Here is a 10903-nt window from a genome sequence, read left to right as displayed (position 1 = left end):
CTCTTTGGCCAAGTTATAGTTTGCATAGAAAGCTTTCATTTTGTCTTTTGGAAACTGGCACAGATTTGTCATTCTATCTCCTCTCACAGGACAGCAAGAATAACAACATGAAATCACAACACAGAAGATACTGGAGGAACTCAGCGGGTCATGGAGCATCTATAGAGGGAAATAAAAAGCCAACGTTTCAGGCTGTACCCCTACATTAGGACCCTGCTCAAGATTTTCAGCATCTGCAGAACCTCTTGTGTCTGTGAGCATGAAATCCCAGCTAGACAACCAAATGGATGGGGGACTCTGAAACACCTGGAGCAGATTAGAACGGTGACCACGTTGAAATGGTAGACCTCATCAACATAGAAAGGTAGAAACAGGATGTGAAAGTATTATTAAAAGTACCGTGCTCAGTTTTAGAATAGATCAGGGGATGATCATTCAGTCCTGTACCTCGATCTGTACCTCACTCCACATCTCCCCCAACTTCTTCTTCTCCTTCGGTTGTCCATAAAAATCCGATGACGACATCCACTCCTTTAATGGTGAGATCTTTGATGACTATACAGTCCTATCCTGGACTCACAAGCTCTATTGCAGGTGGGACATGTATATGTAGTAGTGGTAGCAACCATGGCTGCATTTCTCCTGGCTCTCTTCTGCTGTCTTCTGGTTGTTCTTTCAATTCCATCTCCCCCAACAATGTTGGCATAAGTCACATAGCAAGGAAACCCCGAAACCTCATCCTTAAGAATAGACTCTAACATCTTGTCAACCACTGAAGTCAGACTAACTGGCTATAATTTCCTGTCATTTACCTCCTTTCCTCCTTTTACAGTCCTATTTGCAGTTTTCCAGTCTTCCAGAACCATTCCAGAATTCTTGAAAGATTACTATTAAAACTTCCACAATCTCTTCAGCAACCTTTTTCAGAACCCTGGGGTGTAGTCCATCAGGTTAGGTGACTCACCTGCCTTCAGAACTTTCAGTTTCCCAAGCAACCGTCCTTAGTAATAATGAATACACTCACATCTGTCCTCAGACACTCTCGAGTTTCTGGTATACTGTTGGTATCTTCCACAGTGAAGGCAGATGAAAAATACTTATTCAGTTTGACTGCTATTCCTTTGTCCCCCATTACTACCTCTCCAGGATGAGAATTGACTACAGCTTAGCGTTTAACACAATAATTCCTACAGTTCTGATTGAAAAGCTCCAGATCCTGGGCCACTGTAACTCCCTCTGCAAATGGGTCCTCAGCTTCCAAACTGGAAGACCACAATCTGTGCAGATCAGAAATAATGTCTCCACCACACTGCGCATTAACACTGGAGCACCTCAGGGTGTGTGCTTTGCCCAGAGCTCTACTCTCTCTACACCCATGACTATATGGCTAGGCACAGCTCAAATGCATTCTCTAAATTTGCTAACGATACAAATATCGTTGGCAGAATTTCAGGTAGTGACGGGAGTATGTTCTGGAGTGAGATATACCAGCTAGTTGAGTGGTGTCGCAGCAACAACCTTGCACCCATAATCAGTAAGACCAAAGAACTGATTATGGACTTCAGAAAGGGTAATATGTGGGAACACACACCAGTCCTATTAGAGTGATCAGAAGTGGAAAGGTTGAGCAATTTCAAGTTCCTGGGTGTCAATATCTCTGAGGATCTAACCTGGGCCCAATATATCAAAGGTATGACAGCGGCTATATTTTATTAGGAGCTTGAGGATATTTGGTTTGTCACTTAAAACACTTGCAAATTCCTATAGATGTACCATGGAGAGCATCCTAACTGGCTACATCACCGTCTGGTATTGGGGGTGCTACTGCTCTTTACTGTAAGCTGCAAAGAGTTGTAAACTTAGCCAGCCAGCTTCATAAGGGGCACCAGCTTCTGTAGTACACAGGACATCTTCAAGGAGTGATGCCTCAGAAAAGTAGCATCTGTCATTAAGGACACTCATCACCCAGGACATGTCCTCTTCTCATTAAATTCTTGTTTAACTATTTAGTGTGTTAGTTTTGTGCGTGTGTGTATACATACACACACACACACACACACACATATATATACACAAATAACACACTAAATAGTTACATAAGAATATTTATATATACACATATGCACACACATACACTAGTTACTAAATATATATGTATAAATTTCACGACATATTAAACCTGATTCTGATTCTGGAATTGATGTAACACATACAATAGGCTACCACCTCACATTAGAAAATATAATGTCACGGAGCAAGGTATGAAAATGTTGAGCTGTTCATTAGAGTGTGGAGATTCTGGACTGATTCAATAGAGGTGTTTAAAATTATGAAAGGAGGAGACAGAATAAAATTCAAATGATTTCCCATGGTTGAGGTGACACAGAAATAAAATTGGAGAAACATATTTGTTTCAGAAAGCAGGATTTTTTTCTTCCCGTGAGATTGAGTTTACTGACTGAAGAAGTACCTTTGGTTAAGATCCTGTCAGATATGTTCCCACTTTTGCCAGTATAACTTAGCAAGGAGATGCCTAAAATCCAGTTAAGCAATAGTAGCTATTCGGTCTGGCTTCCAATGATGTTCCAGCAGAGTGGTAGAACATTCCCTAAACACACCATGAGTTCAGAAGATAGTTGAAGCAAAGGCCCACGCAAAAGGCATAGTTATATGGGAACAGGGCAGTTTTATGTGAAGGGAATGTTACTGAAATGGAGGATGAGCAGCAGCGTGGAGCAGCTGGGTCGAGTGGCTTGTTCTGTGTTTCAATTACAGGCGAACAGACCCTCACGCTTAACTACAAAGAGGTCAACACCATCATCAAGTTTAATAAATAAAGTTAGAAGTAAGGGAACGTTTAAAAACCTATCAGTTAAATGGTTCCAGCATCCTTGAAATAAACACCTGTTTTCAGTGAAGAGTAAAGTTGACTGAACTAAAGCAAAGAGGCTGTTTCCTCTGGCTGGAGAGTCTGGAACTGATGAGAAAAGACTTGCTATTTTGGACTTAGATGAAGGGAAATTCTTCACTAGTGTGGGTTGAAAATATTTATAATTTTCTACCCCAAAAGAGCTGTGGGTGCTCAATTGATAGTGACAGATTTTAATAAGGGATATAGGGGTGAGAGAACAGAGCTGAGGCAACATTCATTTTATTCAGTGACAGGGCAGGTTTGGGAAATACATGGGCTATGCAGGCAGAGAACTAGTTGCAGTGGTTCTGTTCCTGAGACACACGTCGTAGTTGGGGTCTGGCTGACATATCAGGTATCATCAAACTTAGTCTAAAGCAAAGGCCATTTCAACTGGGCAAAAATGAGCAAAACCTGGGCACACAAGGCTTAGTCTCCTGCACTACTTGCTTTATACTTATGACTGTGAGGCTAAGTACAGCTCCAATCATATTTAAGTTTGCCACTGTTGTTGGCCGAATTAGAGGTGGTGATGAATCAGCATATAGAAGGGAGAATGAAAATCTGGTCGAATGGTGCCACAACAACAACAACTTGTTACTCAACATCGGCAAAAGAAAAGAGCTGATTATTGACTACAGGAGGAAGAAGCCTGAGGTCCACGAGCCCGACCTCATTAAGGGATCAGAGATGGAGAGGTTCAGTAACTTTAAATTCCTCAGCATCGTCAGTTGAGAGTTTCTGTCTTGGGACCAACACTTAAGTGCTGTTGCGAAGAAGGCATGGCTGCAGTTCTACTTCCTCAGAAGTTTGTCATCGAAAACTTTGACAATCTTCTACAGATGCACAGTGGAGAGTATCCTGACTGTTTCCATCATGGTCTGGTATGGAAACACCAATGCCCAAGAACAGAAAAAGCCTTAAAAGTGATGGATACAGCCCAGTCCACAGGAAAAGCCCTCCCCATCATTGAGCATGTATACAAAGAGTATTGCCATAGAAAACAATATTCATTATCAAGGACCCCTCCATCCAGGGTATGCTCTCTGCTCACTGCTGCCAGTGGGAAGGAGGTACGGGAGCTTTAGGTCCCACACTACCAGGTTCAGGAACAGTGATTACCCTTCAACCCTCAGGCTCTGGAACCAGCGTGGATAATTTCATTCCCCTCAACACTGAGCTGCTTTACAGCCCATGGATTCACCTTCAAGGACTCTACAACTCATGTTCTCTGTATGTATGTATGTATGTATTTATTTATTTATTTTAGTTTTCGCACGTTGGCTGTTTGTAAAAATCTGTGTGTAGTTTTTCATTAAGTCTTTTGTATTTCTTTGTTTCCTGTGAATGCCTACAAGAAAATGAATTTCAGGGTTGTATATGGTGACTTATACGTACTTTGATAATAAATTTACTTTGAACTTTGTGATGAAGCTGGTTGAAAGAACCTTTAAACTTAGCATTTGAGCCTTAACTACAATCATTACAAAGCCATAAAATAATTATGTCTTGTTGACTTTCTGCTTTGTCTGGCCTAATCGCAGTAAGTGAATTCCTTTACCTCTGAATTTGTTGCAATCTTTCACAGGAAGATTAAATCTGCCCAACAGTCATGATGGGAAACAACAGAGATAAAGTGGGCTGCAAAACTTGTGTCACTTTCTGGTCATTTTAAAGTGATACATGTACCCACGAGTTACATTCGCCCTTCATGTCCACCGCTGACCTGCAATTGAAGTGAGGGTCAGTATTGGGACAATAGTCCGGCAATCTGCACTGTCTTTCTCTGTGACTCAAACCATTGCCTTCAGAAGTTATAAACTCACCAATGCTCTGTGCAGAAGGACTTGGGAGTGCTTGTAACACACATCAAAGTTGCTGGTGAACGCAGCAGGCCAGGCAGCATCTCTAGGAAGAGGTACAGTCGACGTTTCAGGCCGAGACTCTTTGCCAGTCCTGACGAAGGGTCTCGGCCTGAAACATCAACTGTACCTCTTCCTAGAGATGCTGCCTGGCCTGCTGCGTTCACCAGCAACTTTGATGTGTGTTGCTTGAATTTCCAGCATCTGCAGAATTCCTGTTGTTTGGGAGTGCTTGTGCATGATTCGCAAAAGGTTGGTCTGAAGGTGCAGCAGGCTATCAAGAATGCAAATGGAATGTTGGCCTTTATTGCTAGAGAGATAGAATTTAAGAGCAGGAAGGTTATGCTGCAAGTGTATAAGGTACTGATGAGGTTGCACCTGGAGCACTGTGTGCTTTTCTGGTCTCCTTACTTGAGGAAGGATAGACTGACTTTGGAGGCGGTGCAGAGGAGGTTCACCAGGTTGAATCCAGAGATGAGAGGGTTAGACTATGAGGAGAGATTGAGTCACCTGGGAGCTCTTGCTTGAATTCAGAAGGGTGAGAGGAGATCTTATAGAAACATATAAAATTATGAAAGGGATAGATAAGATAGAGGCAGGAAAGTCGTTTCCACTGTTAGGTGAGACTAGTACTAGGGGCCATAGCCTCAGGATTCGGGGGAGTAAATTTAAGACAGAGATGAGGGAACTGCTTTTCCCAGAGAGTGGTGAATCTGTGGAATTCTCTGCCCAATGAAGCAGTGGAGGCTACCTCAGTAAATATATTTAAGACAAGATTGGATAGATTTTTGTATAGTAGGGGAATTAAGGGTCATGGGAAAAGAAAGGTAGGTGGAGATGAGTCCATGGTCAGATCAGCCACAACCTTATTGAACGGCAAAGCAGGTTTGATGGGCCAGATGGCCTACTCCTGCTCCTATTTCTTATGTTCTTATAATGAATTGCCATCTTTGGATTTGGACATGGTGTCATTGATATTGTCACACTAGAGGTGATTCAACCTTTGGTTTTGGCTTTCCTTCCTGCGAGAACCAGTTGAAGTTCAGCTTAGAAAAGGTTTCAAAAACCTAGTGTCACAAAGAAAGCCCTTTTAGTTCAACTCAAAGTTAACAAGTGGCCCTCGCTTCCATTATAATCATCCCTGTCAAGTGTTGTTGCAACCTCTCCTGAAAGAAGTGAATATGCTTTATTTGACTTCATGGACAAGCCAGTAGCATCTCAACCAAATGGTGACTTTCTCTCATGTCCTTAAAAATAAGGCTGAATTTTCTTCCTTGTGTTGGAGGAGAGTGATGGTGGAGCTTCAACTCATCAATCTGATTACACTGCAGTTGTGGACTGAGGTCAGCATTCATTTCTCAATCTGGGTCACTAGATAGAATCCCTGGTAGTGAACAGGAATCTTTGCTTCTACTGACTGGGGTGTGCAACAAGAACGAGGTGAGAAGGGAGGTGTAAAATGCCACCGACATTGTTGAGAAGATGTAGAACATTCTCAGGGCGTAGCGAGAGAGTTTCAAGGAGCTAGAAGCTGTGGTTCACATAACATTCAACAACAAGTTGAAGATAAAGGCAGAGGTCCTACAGTCAGAATGTCAGCAGATAGAGGGGAAGTCAAAATGGAGGGTTTCAAAGGATTACCCTTGTGGTGAAGTTCACTAATGTGGTTGGTGTGGGTTTAAACTATTCTTGCAAGGAGATGAGCACCACAATGCTATAGTAAAACTGAGGAATATGCTGCACAAAGGTATAGGAATATTGGTTGATGTTTGAGCAGAACGTGGCAGAGTTGGAGGTGAAGAGGTGCATGGCTAGTGATTGCATTAAAGTATCATGCATGCCACAACTGATGTGGTTTCTCCAACTCTGATCACCTTGTTTCACAGGGAAGATATAAAAATGTTAGAGAGCGTGCACAAAAGGTTTACCAAGTATATTTCCAGGGATGAGGGTAAAGATGGTTTCATACTGGAGAAGGTGAAGTTGTTCTCCTTGAAGCAGAGAAGAGTGAGGGAATTGTGTAAAATAACATGATTGATTTAGCAGCTAGTTCAAGAACTAGGGCCATAAACTAATATTTTGGAGGGAAACATTCAAGGTGGATGTGAGAGAAAATATGTTTTTAATGCAGAGAATAATTATGAGATTAGAACTCACTATTTGCAAAGTCAACCCGGATATCAGAAGGAAATTGGATGGGCAAATGATGGAAGTGGAAGGGGTAAGATGAAAGGACAGGTTAATGGGGCAGAAGGGATTACTCTGCTAAGAACCAGCAGTGACTTGATGAGCCAAACAGACCCTTTCTTTGTCATAATATCTCTGTGATGCTGGACTGGACTGCTGAAGCATAAAAATACAATGATTGTGAAATATGAGGAGAGAGTGGCCGGGGGATAATTAAACTTTTGTCCAGCATCTTCCAAGGCCGTCAACATCAATGTCGAAAGGAGAAAACAACTTTAATGATTTTTACACCTCCCATTTATATAAAGCAAACCAAGGTCCATCACAAGCATATTAGAAAACACATCGACTCATGGTGAATGTGAACAATAGCGTACCAAAGAAGAAGATTTATCAGAGGCCTGAGTTTCAGATATTACCAGTTGATGTGCAGTAACCAATAATGAAACAATTAAATGCAAGGTTGCTCAATAAAACTGAATTTGATAAGTTGTCAGTACCTCCACTTGAACTCTGTCTTTTTGTGTATTTCCCCCTCGCTGTCAGTCTGTGGTTTTGTATTGCCATGTGCTCCTGTCCCCGCTCCTGCTCTACTCTGGCCCCTGTATTACTGAGTACTCTGTCTCTCACCTGTTTTTCATTATTACCTGTATTGCTGCCCCCTGTGTCTCACTGTGCTCCACCTATCATCTGCCTCTCTGTTTATTGCTCAGTGTAGTTCAGTCCTGTGTTTTCACCTGATTGTGCCAGTGAATTTTCTTGAGCCTTTCCAGTATTTGTATTCAGTCTGGCTGAATTGTTTCCTGATTCTGTTTTTTGGATTTCTATGGATGTTCTGATCTCTGCCTGAAATTTGATGCCAACTTTGTTGCCCCCCCCCCCACCCCCCAGCTTTGCTGCTCAGTAAATCTCACAGTGCACACAGTACTTGGTCTGAAATTGGGTCCCTGCTTTAGTGCCCTGACAGGACCATCTGGTGGTCAGGATGGATCCAGCAGACCCCAGTTGTCTGAGAGCTGCCCTGGAACAACAGGGAGTGATGCTGGTGCGGCTCCAGAACCAGCTGCAGTCTGTCTTCAGGGCAGTAGAGTTGCTTTCTGCTGATGTAGCTAATCTTAGGGCCCAGACTCAGTCACTCCAGATGCCCCAGAGCATCCATCAACATTCTGTGACTGCATCTTCCACACTGCCCTCCACATCCTCGCCTGCTCCTCCTGTCCAAGAGTCCTGTCTGCCTCCTCCAGAAATGTACTCAGGTGAGCCCGATACCTGCTGCTTTTTTCCTTCCCAGTGCACCCTGATTTTTTTGAATTACAACTAACAACGTATCTGACTAATCGAGCCAAGGTGGTCTACGTCATCACCCAACTGTCTGGTTGGGTGAGAGAATGGGGGATCAGCTGTCTGGGAGGCAGGCTCCTCTTTCTGCAGTAGTTTTCAGTTATTTTGTGAGGAGATGAGAAAAGTGCTTGATTGCTCCAAACATGAGAGAGAGGCTGCCCATGAAATACTGCATATGCACTGGGGGGCAGATTTGTGTCAGATTATGCCTTAGAGTTCCAGACCCTAACCAGCTCCAGCAGCTGGAACTTGAAGGCACATTTTGACCCTTCCTGAATGGCCTCCTTTGAAGCCCTGGTGGATTTGGCCATCCATATTGATGTACACCTTCAGCAGTGCTGCAGAGGGAGGGGTTCCAGAGGGTCCCTGGGGGCACTGGCTGATTTCCAAGCTCCTCGTCAGTCTGCATTGCCCTGCCATTTGCCCCCATCTACAATTCCCGTTCTAGGGCCTGAGGCTATGCATGTTGACCATACCCACTTGATGCCGACTGAAAGACAAAGGAGAATCAGCACCCGCTCCTGTCTGTACTGTGGCCAGCCAGGATATTTCATCTCCACCTGCCCAGTAGAAGCCAAGTGCTCACCAGTAGGACGAGGAGTACTGGTGAGCGTGACCCCTGTCCGGCCCTCCTTGATGCCATGCACTCTCATACCAGCTTCTCTGGAGTGGGGCGTCCAACAGCGAGCAGTCTCCGTCTTTGTTGATTCTGGTGTGGAGGGGTGTTTTATTAATTCTGGCTTGGCTGCCCAGTGGGGATTACCCACGTCTGCTCTCCAGTCACCTCTGGTGGCCAGTGCCTTGAACAGTCAGAAACCGGCTATCATCACCTGGTGAGTCTCAGTTTCTCCAGCAACCACTGGGAACAGTTAACCTTTTATGTTATTGACTCTCCTCAAGCTTCCATTAACCAGGGATGGCACAGGACAGTCAGACACAACCCCACATCGACTAGCTCAGTTGCAAGATTGTAGGCTGGAGCCCATTCTGTTACTCCCACTGCCTCCGCCATGCTCAGATCCCCATTTCTCCAAGCCCAGATTCCCCCTGAGGAATTTCTGGACCTTAGTGCCATCCCTCCTGAATACATAGCCCTCAAGGCTGTGTTCAGCAAGTCCCGGGCCACTTCCCTGCTGCCTCATCGTCCATATGTTCATGTCGTTGACCTCTTGCCTGGCACATCTCCCCCAAGGGGCTGCTTGTATTCCCTGTCCGTACCTGAAACAGAAGCCATGTATAAGTACATTCAGGCGTCCCTGGCTGCAGGCATCATCTGGCCGTCTTCCTCCCCTGCTGGTGCTAGTTTTTTTTTCTTTGATGAAATGTTGGCTCCTTAAATCCATGCTTTGATTACCGGGGACCGAATGAAGTCACTGTTAGGAACCGTTACCCCCTTCCACTCATGACCTTGGCATTTGAACTACTGCAAGGAGCCTCAGTTTTCACCAACTTTAATCTCCGTAATGTCTACCATCTTGTCCGCATCCACGAAGGGGATGAGAGGAAGACAACCTTCAACACCACCTCAGGCCATTTTGAGTATCTGTTCATGCCATTTGGTCTCACCAATGCCCCTGCCATCTTCCATGCCCTGGTAAATGATGTTCTTAGGGACACGTTGAACCAATCTGTTTTTGCGTCTCTCAACGACATTTTGATTTTTTTTCTAAGTGCCTTGCTGAACACACAGGTCACGTCCGCAGATTCTCCGGCACCTTGTGGAGAACCAGCTCTTTGTGAAGGCTGAGAAATGTGAGTTTCATCGCAATACAGTCTCCTTCCTGGGGTATGTAATTTCAGGCGGTTCCGTTCAGATGGACCAACAGAAGGTCAAGGCAGTGGTCAAATGGCCCCAACCTTCGACTTGTCGGGAGTTGCAACGCTTCTTGGGCTTTGATAACTTCTATCGCCACTTCATCAGAAATGACAGTACACTGGCTGCACCACTCACTGCTCTTACCTCAGCTGCTGTCCAATTCTCCTGGTCCCCGGCCGCTGAAAAAGCATTCTCTGACCTGAAGGAATGTTTTGCCTCTGCTCCCATCCTGATTCAACCCGACACCGACCGGCAGTTCACTGTGGAGGTGGATGCGTCTGACTCTGGTGTAGGAGCTGTTCTCTCCCAGCGCTCAGCCAAGGATGAGAAGGTACCCCCCTGCGCCGCCTTCTCTCACCGCCTCACTCCCACCGAGTGGAATTACCATGTCAGAAACCAGGAGCTGCTGGCTCTGGAGGAGTGGAAGCATTGGCTGGAGGGAGCCAAGGTGCCAAGTCAAGTGTCTCAATTTCCGTCAAGCTCGTTGGTGCTTGCTTTTTTCAAGATTCAATTTTACTCTGTCCTTCCGCACTGGTTCCAGGAATGGAAAACCTGATGCCCTCTCGCGAAGATTTCCCCCCTCTGAGACCCCTGAGGTACCTGATGTCATCCTCCCTGCTCACTGTCTCGTGGGTGCAGCACAATGGGACACTGAATCCATTGTGCAAGCTGCTCAACAGAGCGAGGCAGCCCCTAGTCAAAGCCCCACTAACCGTGTTTATGTTCCCAGCTCTGTCCGCTCACAGGTATTGCAGTGGGGTCATTCTTCCTGGTTATCCTGTCACC

This window comes from Mobula birostris, chromosome 26 (genome assembly GCF_030028105.1).
Source record: "Mobula birostris isolate sMobBir1 chromosome 26, sMobBir1.hap1, whole genome shotgun sequence".
Classification (NCBI taxonomy): domain Eukaryota; kingdom Metazoa; phylum Chordata; class Chondrichthyes; order Myliobatiformes; family Myliobatidae; genus Mobula; species Mobula birostris.
This window is presented reverse-complemented; position numbering follows the sequence as displayed.